The 17,358-nt window shown below is 39.2% G+C and overlaps 1 protein-coding gene across 1 annotated transcript in view; it reads left to right on the top strand.

Moving 5' to 3' along the window:
- The window catches only part of BOC (BOC cell adhesion associated, oncogene regulated), a 261,571-nt gene that overhangs the window by 3,780 nt on the left and 240,433 nt on the right, over positions 1 to 17,358 (top strand). The window contains exon 2 of the mRNA XM_057544844.1: positions 2,630 to 2,751. The gene's annotated coding sequence lies outside the window, so the exon portion shown is untranslated. The remainder of the gene's footprint in view (positions 1 to 2,629; positions 2,752 to 17,358) is intronic.

Here is a 17,358-nt window from a genome sequence, read left to right as displayed (position 1 = left end):
TCTGTATATTAGGGAGAAAGTAAGGATTTACGGCCATGTTTTTAAAATTTCAAATTTGCAAAGAAAGACTGCCACAGACACAAATGACCATGAAATAGAACCTTGTCCATCTCATTAGCAATTCAAAAAATACAGATTAAAATAATTTCGAGGTATTGTCATAGAGACAGAGTAAAAGCATGGTGTCTCATGTTACTAGGACTTTGGACAAAAATTCAGATACAAAGTGATCCTTGGTTGTTGTAATCATGAAAATGGAAAATGATATATTCACACAATGAATCAGTGGTTTTCTAATATTTTGGCAGTGGAATTCTTTTTCCCCCACAAAATCTTAACACAGAAATCAAATATATAAAACAGTAAAAGCAGAATTGTAGTGGTTAAGGGTACAAGGGAGAACGCAGAGCCCTCCCATAAAGGCCTCCTGCCCAGGCTCCTAGAAGTACCTCATAAGACACTTACTAGGAACAGTTTGGAATCCACTGTTGTAAATAAATAAATATGTATTGATGTGTGCAATTGTTTACGATACATTAGGGTGTTTTCTAAAGCAGTTTAGAAAACTCATATGTACAATGTGATTACATGCAAAAATATTCCTCCACACATAGAGAAAAAGGTCTGGAAGGATCTAAATGAAGGTGTTAACAATGATTATCTTTTCAGCAGTAAGATGGATCTTTTTTTCTTCTATGAGCTTATTTGTACTTTCTAAAGGAGAGAAATACATGTTGCTATTGTAATGAGAAAAAATTATTTTTAATGTTAAGTGTGTATCAAACTCTTAGGATGTGTGTGTGTGTGTGAGTGTGCATATTCGGAGACATACATTTTTTGGCCCATCCAGCTATGGTCTTTCAGCTCTAATCTCATGCTTCTATACTTTGCTCTGTGACGCGGGGCTGGGATTCTGCAAAACCACACGGTCTTTGCCGGCTGGTGGTTATACCCATATGGACCACTAGAGGGAGATTGGAAGGCAGGAGGAGGAGAGAATTTCCTGTTTGTTTTCTTATTCCTGGTAGTGTTGCCAGGCAACAGCTCTTCATCCCAGGTAATGACAGTTGCTTCTAGTCCCTGACTCATTTTTACACACTGGAGAACTAATTGACCCCTCTAAGGTACTAGCTGCACCTGGATGATGTTCTTTTGTCAAAGATCTGAGTCCCAGTTCTGTGGATCACTTCCTCCAAAAATCTAAATTCTAGTGTTCTCCTTGTCTCCCCAGCTCCAGGGCTTGTAACTGCTTTCAGCAGTTATCTCTGTGTTACCTCAGTGTTGCATGTGTGCTTTTAAGTTCTTAAACATCTATTTAACGAGTTCATTATATTAAATTCTCTCTGGTGAAATACTTAGTATGAGTCTGTTTTACTAACATGATTCTTAAACAAGAAGTGGTCCTAAGAAACAGCCCCTCAAAATGGGATTCTGAGGTTGCTCTGAGCTTGTCCTTAGCTTTGAACACCATAATGATCTCCTTAGCAAGAGGAAATGGGATTTGAGTATCCATGATACGCTGTGTCATCATACTTAATCACCTGTGGTTGACTGTGATGAAATGCCTTCTGTGGCCCTAAGAGGAACCAGATGACCGTTATGATAGCAGTGACGCTTCTACAAGAAATGACAAGCTCAGATCATTAACTCTTAGCTCAAGTCACAGAGAATCAGAGAGTTTCTATAGTGGCTCTAAAAGAATCACCTATTTCTTATAGCTGCAGGGCTGACCTTGACCCAGAATTTAATTTTGTGGGTTACAGAATTTCAACCAGAATTGAATTCATAGATTTGAAAATCTTGTATGTGAAAGTTGCACTGACCGGTAAGAAGAACTCTGAGACTTGGAATAGGAACCATCTAGTTTGACTTGGGAAAAGCTGAGAATCTTGGAGTTGCTTGCCTTCTTGTGTCTGAGGGAACTTGTGTTAAGACCCCATAATAACCTCAAGACCCACTCCAACTACTTCTCATCACCTCTAGAGCTAACCCAGTTCAGACCTCAGTTTGCTCCAAGGGGACAAGTACAAAGTCTGACATGGAAGGAGATGGTTTACTCCAAAATAATTGCAAAATGTTGCTAATTGACAGAAATGGAAATAATAGGGGATTTTAAGTTATTAGACTAAAGGAGGAAGGAATATAAAACACTGGATTAGACCAAATGTATTGATATGGGTCATTATTACAGTTACTAAGGATCTTAGTTAGGGGCTTCCCCTGTGGTCCAATGGTTAAGACTGCACACTTCCACTGCAGAGGGTGCGGGTTCGATCCCTGGTCATGGACCTAAGATCCCACATGCTGCATGGTGTGACCAAAAAAATTAAAAAGATCTTACAGTTAGAAGTGTGTCTAATGATTTTCTTGGTTGCTTGAAACTTGAACTCAACTATAGCCTATACTCACTGCAGGTAAAATACCAGATTTTTCCTGGCACAATGTAGAAGGAGGAATCCAAAGACTCAGATTAGAATGATGGGGTGCATATATAATCTGACTTGCACACCCACCTACCCCCAACTATGTCCTCTGAGAGGTCACTCACCCCACTGAGGCATTGAGAAAGGCATTAATGACGGGCTACTTTTGTGTCTTCACAAAGTTCTGTGATGGCTGTCTTCTGTAGGCTATGGTGATGGTAGAAGATACCGCCATTGAAATCGGCTCCATGATTTCAGTGAAAACGATGGGATCCCAGAATGACAACGGCCAAGTGGCAACAATTAACTACAAGAGACAGGAGACAAGGTTAGTGCATTTACTATAATGGGCAATAGAGACAAAACGTTAACCAAATTTTTTGACTAGCAGGCATCTTTAGTAGTAGCTAATTGATCATGGTGTCTGTAGGAATTGAATAGATAGCAGCCTATTAAAATACTACTTCAAAAAAAAATTACTTCATTTATATAGCAGGGACCAGAAACCTAATCTGAGCACCAAAATGGAGAGGAGACATGACTACTTACTCAGTTTCCAGACTTAAACAAGTTCAGCAGCACAAAATTTCTTGATGAACAAGGAAGCTGGTACAAAGATGCTTATCAGTGTCATTTACAGTAACAAAACTTTCCAAACATACAAGTATCCATGTATCAGTTATTTATTGCTGGTTAGCAGTCAACATATTCACGACTTAATCATTTTATTACTTACAGTTCTGTGGGTCAGGAGTTTGGGCAGAGCTCAGAAGGGATGGCTTGTCTCTCCTCCACATAGTGTTGGCTGGGAGGGCTCTACTGGGTCTAGAGGACCTACAATGGCCTTACTCACAAGTCTGGCACTCCCATTGGGATGGCTCAAATGACTTAGGGTGAACTGGGATGGCTGGGTCTCTCTTTTTCCATGGCGTTAGCTGGGCTCACCCATATGTGTGGGGCCTTGGTTCTCCTCCATGTGGTTTCTCTCTCCACATGGCATCTCATCCTCTGGGACCCATCTCCCCATGTAGACTCCCTCTCCAATAGGATAACCTGGACTTCTTTACACAGCAGATGGATCCACCCTGAGCAAAAGCAGATGCTGTACAGCCTCTTAGAGTCTGAACTCAGAAGTCCCCAAATGCCACTTCCATCACACTTTATTGGTCAAAACAAGTCAGAAGGGCAGCATAGATTCAAGAAATGGGGAAACAGACACAAGCTCTTGTTGGAAAAAGCAGTAAAGATGTATTGCAAAGAGGTGTGGACACAGAGAGACCCAATTCAGTCACTGGGTCCATTTTCAATAACCTATTACAGGCTAACAAGAAACATATCTCTTAAAAAATTAAGGTACATCCATACAATGAAAAACAGAGTAGGCAAAATTGCTGTAACAAACAGACCCCCAAATATATAATGGTTCAAGCACAATAGATGTTTATTCTCACCCACATTGTGTTCAATACATGATTATTCAAAATTTTAGGCTCCTTCCATCCTTTGACTTTGAATTCCCCTAGGGGAATTGTCATCATCCGCATCTAGCTGTAAGAAGAGATAACATAAAGGAGACACACCTGCCTCTTAAAAGCATTGGCCCGGGAATAGCACACATCACATTCATTCCTATTCTTCTGGCTACACGTAACTGCAAAGGAGCCTGGAAATGTAGTCTAGCTGCATGCCCAAGGAGAAGGAAATGAATTTTGATGAACAGCTAGAAGACTCTGCCACAATCATTTTTTAAAGATAGGCAATGGCATAGGGAAATGCTCACATTATATTAAATGAATGGAAGGGATTACAAAACTTTATATGACTCCAAGTTGGGGAAGGGGCAAAGAGAAATATATATCTGGAGTGAAAATGGTACCAAGATATTAATGATTTTTATTTCTGGTTGGTGAGAGTACAAAAGTTTTATCTTCTATTCTTTTCATTTTCAGAATTGTGTTCAGTAAATACAAATGACCTCCATAACATGATAAATAATACTTTTAAATGTTAAAATATCTAAATTATAAACTCAAAGCACTCTTTTAGCATCATTGCTGACAATCAGTCTGTCTCAACTCCTAGAAGCTCATAGAAATGTAAAGAAAAAATGCCCATTTATAGATAGCATTATTTTTGCCACTCTGTTTCTGAAGTATTTAGGGACCAGCATACAATTTTAATACAGACAATTCCTAATTTAGAAAAGCCATTTCTAAGTGCATTGTTTGAAACTGAACATCTTCGCCCATAAAGTGAACATAAAACATGATGATGAGGAACCAGAGCCAGCCCCCCAAAGCCGCTTTCCTCCAATCACTCATGTGATTGGTTCCGGCCAATGATGTCCCGGCCATTGGTTCTATAGAGGACAACTATGGATTCCAGGATTGTTACAGAAAAGTGCTTTCCACCGTCAAGATTAAAACAGCAGGAGCACATCTTCCCTCAGCTTGGGTCACCCTCACCCCCAACAAGCTCTGGCACTCAGAGTGGGAGCTTACATCCTGCCATGCTCCCAGAACCAGTTTCTCTACCAGGTGGGAAGTGGGAGCTGGGATCTCTCAGCAGTGAGCCCCTGGCATGGCGGGAGCAAGAAGGTGGAGGAGAGAGCTGGGTTCTAGGCCTGGGAAGGGGTCCGCATGCGGTATGATCACATTAAGACCCAGGATTCTGAGGGAGATACAGTGGTGGGGTGTCAGATTAGGATGATGGGAGAAATGCTAGGGACTCCTAAGATGGGGAAGAGATGTTTTTCCCATTCACTTTCCCCTCATAGATGTAGTGATCTTGAATACTTTAGTTCCTCTCCATCCCAAGTCCTCTGTCATCCCAGTTCCTTCACTGTCCTTAGCTCCAGTAACCTTCACATTCACTTCACTTCAGTCACATGCTCTCAAATCATATCCCAAATCTTGCCACCATCCAGAATTAGTCCATATCTGATACCGTAAATTCAGACATTTTTCTTTCTGATCATAGCGTCCTATCTTTTCAACTTTCTTACTCAAGTTATTTCTTATAAATCTGATCTTAAACCTTACTGGATCACCAGTGCTTAACCTCTTACTGTTTTCACATCAGTACCCTTCCACCTTCACCCTTCTTTGTATACAGCTTAGATTCTCCCAGTCCATTGCATGCCAATGTTATCAATCCCCTCTCCCCATTACACTTCCATCACATTTGCTTAGCCAAAGTCCAACCCTTTATTAATTCCACTCTCTGAATTTTCTGTAATTATGGGGAAAAAAACTGAAGTCCTCAGACAAGAACTCTCTCAACTTACTAATGCCAAACCTACAAATTTACTTGTCCCTCCACCATCCTATCTTCCATTCCTCCAGTTACAATGCATAAGGCGATCCTCCCCTCACCTGAGGTGAATCCCTTCACTGGCTGTCTCCATCCAGTAAAAGCTTTTTCAGAAAAAGGATCATGTGTGCTTGTTAACTGCTGCCTTCCAGGACCTAGCAGAGTATCTGGCATATAAAGTGCACAGTATTTATCAAATGAATAGCTTTGGTGAGTTAAGGAAAAGATAGGGACAGAGAAAAGGAATAAAAGAGTTATTCTTCCTATCCTATTTTACTGTTTTTGGTCAGAAGAGAGAAGAGTATTTTGAGGAGGAGAGCAGAATTTTTCTCATACATAAAGCACAGAGGTTGATCAAGAATTGACAGTATTTGAACTGTTAATAATTCTTACATTTCAGAAGTCACCTGAGTGGGTGAAAGTCATTTCCATGGCACGTATCAGCTATGTATAATTTATTTTCCTGAGAAAAATTCTTCCTTTAGAATAAATTTCCAAATAAATTCCTTTAGAATAAATTTCTGTCATCTAGAATAATTTTATGCACAAATCCTATTCATCCTTTAATTCCTAGTTCCGATGCCCCTTGTTCACCTCCCCCAAAATCTGGAACTTATCTCTTCCAACTCTGAACTCCCATCTCACTTTCTCTCTACGTCTCTTATGATACTGACTGCCCACAGTCTGCCTTGTTCTTGAGACATTTGTACCGAGTTCTGTAAGCACTTTCATGCAGGGATGTATATCCTCCCTCCTGCTGGCACATGGGTGCTCAGTAAATACTTGTTGAATAAATACTGAATGAATTAAGTAATGAATTAAAAAGTCTTTCAATAAGAACCAAATACTAGCCTGGCATCAAGAATTTCTTAATTCAAGAAACACAATAGCTCTAGAAGTCATGGGAACACATTTGAAAGACTAGGCATACATATGCATAATGTGTTAATAATCCATATGATAGTCTCCAAAAATTTTCCTTGATTCTAAAAGGCATCCTGTCACAGGTTTTAATTTAAAAAGCATGCTTCTACCTGACTATACTTTTTGAAAATGTTGGCATTTTTAGGGCTGTTGAAAAAACAAACATTTTCTTTCAAAATGTAATTTGCACGCAAAAGCCTTAAGGAGACAGCCTCTGACTTGTACTTAGGAACTTTCAGAAGATATAAGACTAATGTGTTTCATTTGAATTCCTGAAGTGAATTTTGGTTTGGATTTTGATCTGAATGTATAGGTATAAATCCCAGTTTAAGATCTGGAGTATATAAGAATTACAATTTTCTTGGGTCAAATGCTGATTTTCACTTTATGGAAATGTGTAAAGATAACCCCTTACAAGAATCTTATAATTATCTAAAGATACATGAAGTGATGATTGAAGAAAAGGAAGAGTTTAGAGAAAAAAAGATGAGAAATGAGTTCCCAAAAAACAAGTAAAAAGAGAGTGGAATTAAAGCACCCATTATTGAGAAATCAGACTCTTATAGAGCAACCTTTCAAACTCCATTCAATATATATTTTATTATAACATTTAGCTTCACAATAGAGTATGACTTAATAGCTTTAAGTGTAATTATTCCCCACGGACCTTTACACAGACACCTTAACAGCATTTGCTGAGGAAATCCACAGTCCGCAGTTATGGCTTGCTCAATACCCACCTCTCCACCAGAGGGCAGCAAGAGGCTGTACCCAGATTACTCTCTAATGGCTCCTGGTTTAGTTAGAAGCCAAGCAGAACCTAATCTACATTCCAGCTCGCCGGTGGAATCCCAGCTTCACAACCTCAGACAGAATGGAGACAAATCGACTTATCCCTGGCAGAAGAGATTCAAATTATCAAAGAAACGTCTTACAGCAAAGTAGATGCACATGATTTCAAGGCTTTGCCCCTAACTTGGAAGCAAGTCGTGTGACCTGAAGGCATAGTTTTGGCCAGGAGTGGCATAACCTAAATTTATTTTCAAGGCGCAGAGTCACTTGACCCTGGGAATGGCAAGACTTTAAAAAAAAAAGTTGATAATCAGATAATTGGATATATTTTTTTCTGCATTAAAGACTCAGTGCCCAAGAACTGACCTTGGAGAAAGTGAAATCATTATTCCTGCTCTTTGACAGCCTTGAGGCAAAATTTCCAAGTCAAATTTACAAGGTGTATAGGGATTTGGTTGCTTGTTTTGCTTTCTTCTCTCTTGCCAGTTACCTCCTGAGATCCGGGCATGGATCAGTAAAATCCCTCTGCCGTGGCTGCCAGCAAGTCTGTGCCTGATTTGGCGCCTTTCTGAAAAGATACCAGGGCCTCTAGTGGAACATAACACCCTAGTACTAAGCCAAGGGACAGAGCCAAGCCACATTTCAGTGTCTGCCGCTGAACCAAGCTCCGAGCAGGGGCCATCTTTTCTGCCCAAGAAGTTGTTACTGGACTCTTTCAAGTGTTTGCTTTTGCGACTAAACTGGTCAAGAAAATGTTTTTTAAAATTAGGGTTCACTCAGAAAGGAGATAGTCTGTCTACGCCCGACATTTTCAAGAGACACATCATCTTTGCCCCCAGATACACTCACAAAAACACACATACACTGATGCACACTTGCCAAGAAACAAAAAGTTCTCAGGAGAATCATGCTCCTGAAAGCTTTCTCTCTTTTACACCAGTATTTACTGCTGTCTCTTCTCATAAAATCTACTATAAGAGATGCTGGCATAGCAAGAATTTTGCCTCAGGAATATATAAGAAAACATGATCAGGGCAGTAAGCAGATGTATTCAAATAGTGACAAGGTACTCAAGTGTGATAAAGCCAATACACGGAGTCACGTCTAACTCAGGTCAACTCTAGAATAAAAATGAAGGATATTAAAATTGGCATGGAAAATCTCCCCCCATGAGCATGTAGGCATCACAAGAACAGGAATGTTTAGTCCCTTGTTCTAACAAGAAGCTATTCAGTTCCTCATTCTGACCTAAATGCCTAGAACAGTTCAGATGCTCAATTAATATGTCAAATGAAAAAAGTGCTTAAGAAAGTTACCGCATCAGAGACCAACATCTCTTAGTAAGTCCATTTCAGATCATCTTTCACCCCCTCCAGCATGAAAGCAGATCATGATTTCTTCAGTTGAACACTAGCTGATGTAGTTGTCTTGGGTCAAGGGGCCATGTTGTATGCATCTTTAACAACAGTCATATCCAGAGAGGCAAGCTGTTTACCCCAGAGAAGCCCATGGGCACAGATGCTGACTGAATAAATGAAGATTCCCATCTCACACTCTCTCTGGGGTAGTGTTGCCAGATTGAGCAAATAAAAATAGAGGATGCACAGTTAAATTTAAATTTCAGATAAGTGAATTTAGCATAGGACAAAGACTTATACTAAAAAAAATTCACTAACTAAAATTTAAAATTAACTGGGTGTCCTGTATTTTATCTGGTAATCCTAATCTGTGGCATATACTGCACCATTTTGCTCTTCCTGAGCAAAATGGTGGGAGAATTGTCTAACTTTTAAATTGTTGGACTTCCCTGGTGGCGCAATGGTTAAGCATACGCCTGCCAATGCAGGGGACACGGGTTCGAGCCCTGGTCCGGGAAGATCCCATATGCCCGTGTGGATCCCACATACAGAGCAACTAAGCCCGTGTGCCACAACTACTGAGCCTGTGCTCTGGAGCCTGCGAGCCACAACTGCTGAGCCCATGTGCCACAACTACTAAAGCCCATGCGCCTAGAGCCCATGCTCTGCAACAAGAGAAGCCACTGCACTGAGAAGCCCACACACCGCAACAAAGAGTAGCCTGCACTCGCCACAACTAGAGAAAGCCCTCATGCAGCAACAAAGACCCAACGTGGCCAAAAATAAATAAATAAAATTCTAATTAATTAATTGTGACCTTTCTCTCGGGTGACACAGATTGTATGTTTTTTTTTAACACCTTTATTAGAGTATAATTGCTTTACAAGTGTGTGTTAGTTTCTGCTTTATAACAAAGTGAATCAGCTATACATACACATATATCCCCATATCTCCTCCCTCCTGCATCTCACTCCCGCCCTCCCTATCCCACCCCTCTAGGTGGTCACAAAGCACTGAGCTGATCTGCCTGTGCTATGCGGCTGCTTCCCACTAGCTATCTATTTTATATTTGGTAGTGTATATATGTCAATGCTACTCTCTCACTTCGTCCCAGCTTGCCCTTCCCCCTCCCCGTGTCCTCAAGTCCATTGTCTACATCTGCGTCTTTATTCCTGTCCTGCCCCTAGGTTCTTCAGAACCTTTTTTTTGTTTTTAAATTTTATTGTGACTATCAGTTGACGGTCAACTGGAGGCTCCTCTCATTTAAATCTTTATTTGCTCTTGCTAAAATAAATATTTTTATGGGGGAAAGCAGTCCTTTAAGAAGACCTTCTGGGGACTTCTCTGGTGGCACAGTGGACAGGACTCTGCACTCCCAACGCAGGGGTTCGGGGTTCAATCCCTGGTTAGGGAACTAGATCCCACATGCATGCCTCAACTAAGAGTTCTCATGCCACAACTAAGGATCCCTGGAGCCACAACTAAGGAGCCTACATGCTGCAGCTAAGGACCTGGTGAGCCACAACTAAGGAGCCTACCTGCTGCAACCAAGACCCAGCACAACCAAAATAAATAAATAAATTAATTAATTAAAAAAAAAGACGACTTTCTGTCTTCAATCATAAAATCAGATTTAAGAATAAAGAAAAAAATAAGATGCAAATATAATTCTGACAAAATAACAATTGTTCGCCAAAATAAGCCCCCAAATTGAAATTAAAATGCCTAGGGTACATTTATAGTTAGCACAAATACTAAAGGAATAAACAATAATTTTCAATTGATCAGCTAGCATTTTGTGAACACTTATGGCTTTTAGAATGAATAAATAGAAATGTTAACAGGAGGTGGGGAAACATCGCAGAAGCACTGACTTTTAAAAAAAAAAGGAGGAGTCACATATAGAGAAGCACTCACAAGAGCCTCTACAACTAAAGGAAATGAGAGTTGGGGGTAGGGCAGAGTTAGTAATACACAGCAAAAGAGGGCTAAAATATTTTTCTTTTTTTGAATTTTTGAATTTTATTTTTTTATACAGCAGGTTCTTATTAGTTATCCATTTTATACATATTAGTGTATATATGTATACACTATATACATATACACTATATACATATATAGATTCCATATATATGTGTTAGCATACGGTATTTATTTTTCTCTTTCTGACTTACTTCACTCTGTATGACAGTCTCTAGGTCCATCCACCTCACTACAATTAACTCAATTTTATTTCTTTTTATGGCTGAGTAATATTCCATTGTATATATGTGCCACATCTTTATCCATTCCTCTGTCGATGGACACTTAAGTTGCTTCCACATCCTGGCTATTGTAAATAGAGCTGCAATGAACATTGTGGTACATGACTCTTTTTTCTTTTTCTTTTTTAACATCTTTATTGGAGTATAATTGCTTTACAATGGTGTGTTAGTTTCTGCTTTATAACAAAGTGAATCAGCTATACATATACATTTATCACCATATCTCCTCCCTCTTGCATCTCCCTCCCACCCTCCCTCTCCCACCCCTCTAGGTGGTCACAAAGCACTGAGTTGATCTCCCTGTGCTATGCAGCTGCTTCCCACTAGCTATTTATTTTACATTTGGTAGTGTATATATGTCCATACCACTCTCTCACTTCGTCCCAGCTTACCCTTCCCCCTCCCCGTGTCCTCAAGTCCATTCTCTGCATCTGCGTCTTTATTCCTGTCCTGCCCCTAGGTTCTTCAGAACCATGTTTTGTTTTGTTTTTTTTTTAGATTCCATATATATGTGTTAGCATACGGTCTTTGTTTTCCTCTTTCTGACTTACTTCGCTCTGTATGACAGACTCTAGGTTCATCCACCTCACTACAAATAACTCAATTTCGTTTCTTTTTATGGCTGAGTAATATTCCATTGTGTATATGTGCCACATTTTCTTTATCCATTCATCTGTCACGGGACACTTAGGTTGCTTCCATGTCCTGGCTATTGTAAATAGAGCTGCAATGAACATTGTGGTACATGACTTTTTGAATTATGGTTTTCACAGGGTATATGTCCAGTAGTGGGATTGCTGGGTCGTATGGTAGTCCTATTTTTAGTTTTTCAAGGAACCTCCATACTGTTCTCCATAATGGCTGTATCAATTTACATTCCCACCAACAGTGCAAGAGAGTTCCCTTTTCTCCACACCCTCTCCAGCATTTATTGTTTGTAGATTTTTTGATGATAGCCATTCTGACCAGTGTGAGGTGATACCTCATTGTAGTTTCGATTTGCATTTCTCTAATGATTAATGATGTTGAGCATTCTTTCATGTGTCTGTTGGCAATCTGTATATCTTCTTTGGAGAAATGTCTATTTAGGTCTTCTGCCTATTTTTCAATTGGGTTGTTTGTTTTTTTGATATTGAGCTGCATGAGCTGCTTGTAAATTTTGGAGATTAATCCTTTGTCAGTTGCTTCATTTGCAAATATTTTCTCCCATTCTAAGGGTTGTCTTTTCATCTTGTTTATGGTTTGCTTTGCTGTGCAAAAGCTTTTAAATTTCATTAGGTCCCATTTGTTTATTTTTGTTTTTATTTCCATTTCTCTAGGAGCTGGGTCAAAAAGGATCTTGCTTTGATTTATGTCATAGAATGTTCTGCCTATGTTTTCCTCTAAGAGTTTTATAGTGTCTGGCCTTACAGTTAGGTCTTTAATCAATTTTCAGTTTATTTTTTTGTATGGTGTTAGGGAATGTTCTAATTTCATTCTTTTACATGTAGCTGTCCAGTTTTCCCAGCACCACTTATTGAAGAGGCTGTTTTTTTTCCATTGTATATTCTTGCCTCCTTTATCAACAATAAGGTGACCATATGTGCGTCGGTTTATCTCTGGGCTTTCTATCCTGTTCCATTGATCTATATTTCTGTTTTTGTGCCAGTGCCATACTGTCTTGATTACTGTAGCTTTGTAATATAGTCTGAAGTTCAGGAGCCTGATTCCTCCAGCTCCATTTTTCTTTCTCAAGATTGCTTTGGCTATTTGGGGTCTTTTGTGTTTCCATACAAATTGTGAAATTTTTTGTTCTAGTTCTGTGAAAAATGCCATTGGTAGTTTGATAGGGATTGCATTGAATCTGTAGATTGTTTTGGGTAGTATAGTCATTTTCACAATGTTGATTCTTCCAATCCAAGAACATGGTATATCTCTCCATCTGTTTGTATCATCTTTAATTTCTTTCATCAGTGTCTTATAGTTTTCTGCATACAGGTCTTTTGTCTCCTTAGGTAGGTTTATTCCTAGGTATTTTTTTCTTTTTGTTGCAGTGGTAAATGGGAGTGTTTCCTTAATTTCTCTTTCAGATTTTTCATCATTAGTGTATAGGAATGCAAGAGATTTCTGTGCATTAATTTTGTATCCTGCTACTTTACCAAATTCGTTGATTAGCTCCAGAAAACTTTCTGGTAGCATCTTTAGGATTCTCTATGTATAGTATCATGTCATCTGCAAGCAGTGACAGCTTTACTTCTTCTTTTCTGATTTGGATTCCTTTTATTTATTTTTCTTCTCTGATTGCTGTGGCTAAAACTTCCAAAACTATGTTGAATAATAGTGGTGAGAGTGGGCAACCTTGTCTTGTTCCTGATCTTAGTGGAAATGGTTTCAGTTTTTCACCCTTGGGGACAATGTTGGCAGTGGGTTTGTCATATATGGCCTTTATTACGTTGAGGAAACTTCCCTCTATGCCTACTTTCTCGAGGGTTTTTATCATAAATGGGTGTTGAATTTTGTCGAAAGTTTTCTCTGCATCTATTGAGATGATCATATGGTTTTTCTCCTTCAATTTGTTAATATGGTTTATCACATTGATTGATTTGTGTATATTGCAGAATCCTTGCATTCCTGGGATAAACCCCACTTGATCAGGGTGTATGATCCTTTTAATGTGCTGTTGGATTCTGTTTGCTAGTATTTTGGTGAGGATTTTTGCATCTATGCTCATCAGTGATATTGGTCTGTAGTTTTCTTTTTTTGTGACATCTTTGTCTGGTTTTGGTACCAGGGTGATGGTGGCCTCGTAGAAGGAGTTTGGGAGTGTTCCTCCCTCTGCTATATTTTGGAAGAGTTTGAGAAGGATAGGTGTTAGCTCTTCTCTAAGTGTTTGATAGAATTCGCCTGTGAAACCATCTGGTCCTGGGCTTTTGTTTGTTGGAAGATTTTAATCACAGTTTCAATTTCAGTGTTTGTGATTGGTCTGTTTATATTTTCTATTTCTTCCTGGTTCAGTCTCGGAAAGTTGTGCATTTCTAAGAATTTGTCCATTTCTTTCAGGTTGTCCATTTTATTGGCATAGAGTTGCTTGTAGTAATCTCTCATGATCCTTTGTATTTCTGCAGTGTCAGTTGTTACTTCTTCTTTTTCATTTCTAATTCTATTGATTTGAGTCTTCTCCCTTTTTTTCTTGATGAGTCTGGCTAATGGTTTATCAATTTTGTTTATCTTCTCAAAGAACCAGCTTTTAGTTTTATTGATCTTTGCTATCGTTTCCTTCATTTCTTTTTCATTTATTTCTGATCTGATTGTTATGATTTCTTTCCTTCTGGAAACTTCGGGGTTTTTTTTTTGTTCTTCTTTCTCTAATTGCTTTAGGTGTAAGTTTAGGTTGTTTATTTGAGATGTTTCTTGTTTCTTGAGGTAGGATTGTATTGCTATAAACTTCCCTCTTAGAACAGCTCTTGCTACATCCCACAGGTTTTGGCCTGTCATGTTTTCATTGTCATTTGTTTCTAGGTATTTTTTGATTTCCTCTTTGATTTCTTCAGTGATCTCTTGGTTATTAAATAGTGTATTGTTTAGCCTCCATATGTTTGTATTTTTTACAGTTTTTTCCCTGTAATTGATATCTAGTCTCATAGCATTGTGGTCGGAAAAGATACTTGATACAATTTCAATTTTCTTAAATTTACCAAGGCTTGATTTGTGACCCAAGATATGATCTATCCTGGAGAATGTTCCATGAGCACTTGAGAAGAAAGTGTATTCTGTTGTTTTTGGGTGGAATGTCCTATAAATGTCAAGTCCATCTTGTTTAATGTATCATTTAAAGCTTGTGTTTCCTTATTTATTTTCATTTTAATGATCTGTCCATTGGTGAAAGTGGGGTGTTAAAGTCCCCTACTATGATTGTGTTACTGTCGATTTCCCCTTTTATGGCTGTTAGCATTTTCCTTATGTATAGAGGTGCTCCTATGTTGGGTTCATAAATATTTATAATTGTTATATCTTATTCTTGAACTGATCCTTTGATCATTATGCAGTGTTCTTCTTTGTCTCTTGTAATAGTCTTTATTTTAAAGTCTGTTTTGTCTGATATGAGAATTGCTACTCCAACTTTCTTTTTATTTCTATTTGCATGGAATATCTTTTTCCATCCCCTCACTGTCAGTCTGTATGTGTCCCTAGGTCTGAAGCATGTCTCTTGTAGACAGCATATATGTGGGTCTTGTTTTTGTATCCATTCAGCCAGTCTTTGTCTTTTGGTGGGAACATTTAATACATTTACGTTTAAGGTAATTATCGATGTGTGTTCCTATTACCATTTTCTTAATTGTTTTGGGTTCGTTATTGTAGGTCTTTTCCTTCTTTTGTGTTTCCTGCGTAGAGAAGTTCCTTTAGCATTTGTTATAAAGCTGGTTTGGAGGTGCTGAATTCTCTTAGCTTTTACTTGTCTGTAAAGGTTTTAATTTCTCCATCGAATCTGAATGAGATCCTTGCTGCGTAGAGTAATCTTGGTTGTAGGTTTTTCCCTTTCATCAATTTAAATATGTCCTGCCACTCCCTTCTGGCTTGCAGAGTTTCTGCTGAAAGATCAGCTGTTAACCTTATGGGGATTCCCTTGCATGTTATTTGTTGCTTTTCCCTTGCTGCTTGTAATATTTTTTCTTTGTATTTAATTTTTGATAGTTTGATTAATATGTGTCTTGGCGTGTTTCTCCTTGGATTTATCCTGTATGGGACTCTCTGTGCTTCCTGGACTTGATTGACTATTTCCTTTCCCATATTAGGGACGTTTTCAACTATAATCTCTTCAAATGTTTTCTCAGTCCCTTTCTTTTTCTGTTCTTCTTCTGGGACCCCTATAATTCAAATGTTGGTGCATTTAGTGTTGTCCCAGAGGTCTCTAAGACTGTCCTCAGTTCTTTTCATTCTTTTTTCTTTATTCTGCTCTGCTGTAGTTATTTCCACTATTTTGTCTTGCAGGTCACTTATCCGTTCTTCTGCCTCAGTTATTCCTTCTAGAGAATTTTTAATTTCATTTATTGTGTTGTTCATCATTGTTTATTTGCTCTTTAGTTATTCTAGGTCCTTGTTAAACGTTTCTTGTATTTTCTCCATTCTATTTGCAAGTTTTTGGATCATCTTTACTATCATTACTCTGAATTCTTTTTCAGGTAGACTGCCTGTCTCCTCTTCATTTGTTTGCTCTGGTGGGTTTTTACCTTGCTCCTTCATCTGCTGTGATTTTCTCTGTCTTCTCATTTTGCTGTACTTACTGTGTTTGGGGTCTCCTTTTTGCAGGCTGTAGGTTCGTAGTTCCCATTGTTTTTGGTGTTTTCCCCCAGTGGCTAAGGCTGGTTCAGTGGGTTGTATAGGCTTCCTGGTGGAGGGGACTAGTGCCTGTGTTCTGGTGGATGAGGCTTGATCTTGTCTTTCTGGTGTGCAGGACCACATCCAGTGGTGTGTTTGGGGGTGTCTGTGACCTTATTATGATTTTAGGCAGCCTCTCTACTAATGGGTGGGTTTGTGTTCCTGTCGTGCTAGTTGTTTGGCATAGGATGTCCAGCACTGTAGCTTGCTGGTTGTTGCGTGGACCTGGGTCTTAGCATTGAGATGGAGATCTCTGGGAGAGCTTTTGCCGTTTGATATTACAATGAGCTGGGTAGTCTCTGGTGGACCAATGTCCTGAACTCTGCTCTCCCACCTCAGAGGCACAGGCCTAACACCTGGCTGGAGCACTAAGACCCTGTCAGCCACACGGCCAGGTACGTGGGGAGTTTCTTTCCTGTTGGGAAGTCTGAGGTCTTCTGCCAGCATTCAGTAGGTGTTCTGTAGGAGTTGTTCCACATGTAGATGTATTTCTGGTGTATTTGTGGGGAGGAAGTGATCTCCACGTCTTACTCCTGCGCCATCTTGAAGGTCTCCCCAGATTGTATCTTTTTTACTTTGATGTACAAATGCCACTGTAGTATGATGATGACAATGGGTTCCATTTAATTCCTTTATGTGTGCCATCGAAAATTCCAGTGTTTGAAAATGTCCTCTGAACTCAGAGTTTTGAACACCACTAGTATAGAGTCTTTGGTATCAGCCTTGTTTGATCTGAATGAAGGGTCTGCCCTATAACGTTCTTTATCCCCTATACTTTGGATGATAATTTCTGGGCAGATACCTTAGTTGAGGAGGTTGAAACTAGGCTTAGGATGTCCTGTGTTTCCTGAGTGATTTCCAGTGAATTATCAACCTCTTGATCATGAAGTGGTGATAAAACCCAATTCTGGGAGTTGGGTAGGAATTCAT

Source organism: Balaenoptera acutorostrata, chromosome 4, assembly GCF_949987535.1.
Source record: "Balaenoptera acutorostrata chromosome 4, mBalAcu1.1, whole genome shotgun sequence".
NCBI lineage: Eukaryota > Metazoa > Chordata > Mammalia > Artiodactyla > Balaenopteridae > Balaenoptera > Balaenoptera acutorostrata.
This window is presented reverse-complemented; position numbering and strand designations above follow the sequence as displayed.